The sequence below is a fragment of the Helianthus annuus genome, chromosome 10 (assembly GCF_002127325.2).
Source record: "Helianthus annuus cultivar XRQ/B chromosome 10, HanXRQr2.0-SUNRISE, whole genome shotgun sequence".
Taxonomy (NCBI): domain Eukaryota; kingdom Viridiplantae; phylum Streptophyta; class Magnoliopsida; order Asterales; family Asteraceae; genus Helianthus; species Helianthus annuus.
Window position 1 is genome coordinate 85,753,174 of NC_035442.2, and position 4,033 is coordinate 85,757,206.

Sequence of the window (4,033 nt, forward strand, 5' to 3'; positions counted from 1 at the left end):
AGTGTACGGCTTGGGGGCATCAACAGGAGCAAGAGGATTTGGGTTAACAGGCGGCACAATCGCGTTACAAACGGGGTTTGATTGTTTTCGCTTCTTTCCCCTATTGTTATTCGATTGTTGGGTAATTTGATGGGCTGACTTAGAAGAAACGGGGTTTGCGGCTTGCTTATCGCGAACGCGATTGTTGTTCAAAGACGCGGCCAAACGGTAAATGTCTTCGATGCTATCGAGTTTGGCTGCCTCGATTGTGTCACGCATACTAGGGGGTAAACCATTGATATACTTGCTTTTCTTGCGATCAGGGGTTGAAACTGTGACAACCGGTAATTAACGGCTTCTAATTACGCGATTAACAAATGTTTAGACGATAATAAATAGTGTTTTAGGCGCAAATTAAATTAATTAGGCCTTTGGAGTGCCTAGGAACGCCTAACCGGCTTTACAGCGCGCGAATGGTGATTTGCAGAAAAATCTACTAAACGCTGAACAGTAACGAATGGAAACCAAACAAAATACTGACAACGCCGACAAATATTAAATTTTTACGATATATTTTAGATTCTTAATTTAATTTTTATATCCGTAGTCAAAACCGAGTCGAAAAACGGAATTAAAACGACAACAACACGATCTTACGCGATTTTTACCGTAATCGACGAACAAACACGACAACTGACTACCAGCGTACATTTTACATGATTTCGAGTTCAAAGATTATACATTATTATATTTTTACGGAGCTCGAGTGCGAAAACGGTTCATAGGAATTAACGGGCCAATTATAACTCGCGATATTGGGCTTGTGGGCCTTGGGCCCAAGCCCAAAGCCCCACTAAACTAACCAAGGCCCAAGCCCAAAGCCCCCACTAAACTAACCCTAGTATAAATAACTTGCTACAAACACAAAAAGCTTATTTCTTTAGCATTCAGCCGACACTTGTGTCTCTCTCTAAACTTAACTTTATTTCTTATCATCTTCTTCTTATTTCTCTACACTCTCTAGCACACACACACTTACATAAAGAAGAAACCCTATCTTCTTTCCCCCTTTCCCTCTTGATTACCAGTAGACACAAAGAAGAAATAAAATCATAACACAACTGATTCCCTGAAACCCCCATGCTCTCTATCTCACTCGTGACCTCCTCACCGGCCACGGGAGCCTCCGACCGAACCCTCACCGACACATCCTCACCCACACCTCTGCTTCACCCTCATTTCTTCCCCCCTCCTCTGGTGAGCACCTACCGGCAACCGGAACAAACCAAACCACCACCATTTTTGGTGGCAGCGGGGAGCAACAAAAACAACACCGCCATCACGGCGGCGACGGCCCGACATAGAAACGGAGAGAGAGTGAGAAGAATGAGAGAGATCGAGAGGAGAGAGAGAAAGGATGGCGGAGAAGGAGCGGCGCCGCCACTCACGGCGGCGACAATAGCGGCGTGGCGGTGGTTTGTGTCTCGGTCCGACGATTTTTCCGGTAAACACCCTCCATTTCACTTTATTTCCTGCAAAACTGAAGCTGATGATGTTTGGTTCACATATGGTTATTTTTTTTCGGTTCAAGCTTCAAGGCGCGAGTCGGCTCGGGAGGACTTTGGATCTTTCTGGTCTCGTTTGGTTCGAGTCTCGGGTCAGGTTGCGGATTATTTCGAATTCGGGTCAGATCTGGTCATGTCTCGGTTCGGGTCAGCAGCGGGTTCGAGTTATGGTTTGGTTTAACTCGGGTTTCAACTCGGGTCAGAATTGGTCGCGTGGGATTCTTTGCAACAGATTAATGGGTTTCGGTTCATCTCAGTTTAGTATGGATCGGGTTTTTGGTTTGAGTCAGCTCGGTTAAACCGAGTTAACTCGGTTCGGACTCAGGGCAAAGCGAGTCGACTCGGTCAACACCCGAGTCAACTCGGGTCAACAGGCGGTCAACTGTTAGTCAACAGGTCAACAGCAGGTCAACGCCAGTCAAATATCATCTCGGGTCAGTTTTGAGCATGCAGTTTAGTTTTGATTAGGGTTTCGGTTCACTCTAAATTTGTTTCGGTTCCGCAGGTTCGGATTCAAGTCAAACGGGTCAGAAAGTCAATAAAAGTCAACCGGTCAAACCCATGGTCAACGACAGTCAACGACGGTCAAATGAGTCGCACGAGACTCGGTAAAAGTTAAACATAGCGAGTTAGTTTACATTATTTTTAGATTAATAGAATACGCGAACCAAGCTCCTACCATCGTTTATATAGTGATTTATTTACGATTTTTGAATACTTGACAAAAATTATATATATTGTTTATTGAATAGATGTTGATTTTTGACAAAATACGACAACTTGAGTCGTCGGGTTATTCCAAAAACAGAGGAAACTCTACTCGTTTTTCGAGAAAATCCGAAACCGAAACATGTTTATTACAAAACGAAACTATCGGATTCGAAGAATTTTTGTAAAAATAAAATACAAAATATGTTTATTTTCGACGATCCTTTTATAAAGATAAATATAGTTTATCTCAAACATCAAATAATCCGAATTCAGTTATAAAAATAAATATAGTTTATATATTTATTTCGGATAGTTTATATATTTATTTCAAACATCGAACGACTCGAAGATTCTTGTATAAAATAAATATAACTTTATATATTTGTTTCAAACGCCTAAACGGCAAATACTCGTATTTTGGTAATCATCATACGAGATGCAATATACATAATACGAGTTTGTTATGTGTTATTTTCATATAAATATTCTTTATATACACGCACGACTTCTCGGAACGACTAACGCGAACATATATTTTATATAAATATTTATTTATATATTTTAAATCTCATGAAAACTAAGTCTTTCCAAGACTTGTTAATCCTTAACGACATTAAACGAGACTTAACAAGTATAACTTAATGGTTTTCATTAAGTTAACAACTTACCGACGGGTTGTTCGATTAATGATTCGGTAGAGCTCGGTGACACGTAGTTTAGCTACGTTTAAATTAGAAAACTCATAAGTATTCATTCATAGGAATGCTATAGTTGCACGCTAGCCAATTCACATTCTTGGAATGACACTACGGAATCACACTAAGCTAGCTTTGCACAGGAATATCCAGGTGAGTTCATAACCCCCACTTTTTACGGTTTTACATTTTTATAAATGTTTTCGGGGGTGGAAAGACATGCAAGTTTTTGCAAAAGCAAACACTATTTCGATGAACGAAAACACATATTTATAAATCATGTTGCAAATGAATTTCAACGAACTCGAAAGGTTTACGAAAGGTTTATACTAAACATACCGGTTTTACAAAACAAACACGTATTTTTGCAAACGTGCATGATTTTCATAACTAGAGACGAGAATCTCCTAGTTACAACAACGGGACTGGGTTGGCCTGCGTACGAAAAACGAGACAACTCAGTGAGATCATGTCCCCCTTTTCTTTCAACGTTTCGGTTTACAACTTTCGGGGGGAAATACATGTCAAACTTAGGTATGATTAAGTTATGGAATGAACTCTTAGATCATGTGAGCATAGGCTGTAACTGAGGTGCCATTAATCCTTTTGAGGACCAAGGAACAAAGGTTAGATCTAATGGGTACGGGCGAGCCCCACTCACGGTCCATGGGTGACCACTTAGAGTGCTGTTGTGTCCAGCGTCGAGAGTTCGACACTTAAATTGCCTACGCGGGTTGAGTACCTCCTATGTCGTCGCATATATTAATGTCCTCGCGAAACATTAATGATCAACATGTTCATAGACGCTTACATACCAACTTACAACACTATAACTTTCAAATGTTTTTAATATTCATTTGACGCAAACTCATAATACATGTATTTACAAACTTTGATAATGTTTTCAACTTACGTACAAGTAAGAGGACATGTTGGTCCTGCTTACAAATACTCTTTTGGGCTTGGCCCATTCTCTCTCGTACAATGCACAAAGATTTTTGTGGGCTAGACTCACATTTTTCATATATCATGCTGAGAAAATGATTTTTACTAAATTTTCTCCACAACTTTTAAACCGGTTAT

At 40.2% G+C, this 4,033-nt stretch overlaps 1 long non-coding RNA gene across 1 annotated transcript; it reads left to right on the forward strand.

The window, feature by feature from the left end:
- The first annotated feature begins 932 nt into the window (after nucleotides 1-932).
- On the forward strand, nucleotides 933-3,053 carry LOC110882112. Its single transcript, XR_002559997.2, has 3 exons — nucleotides 933-1,978; nucleotides 2,050-2,152; nucleotides 3,016-3,053. It is a non-coding gene; the product is annotated as an uncharacterized LOC110882112 (long non-coding RNA).
- Nucleotides 3,054-4,033: the final 980 nt, after the last annotated feature.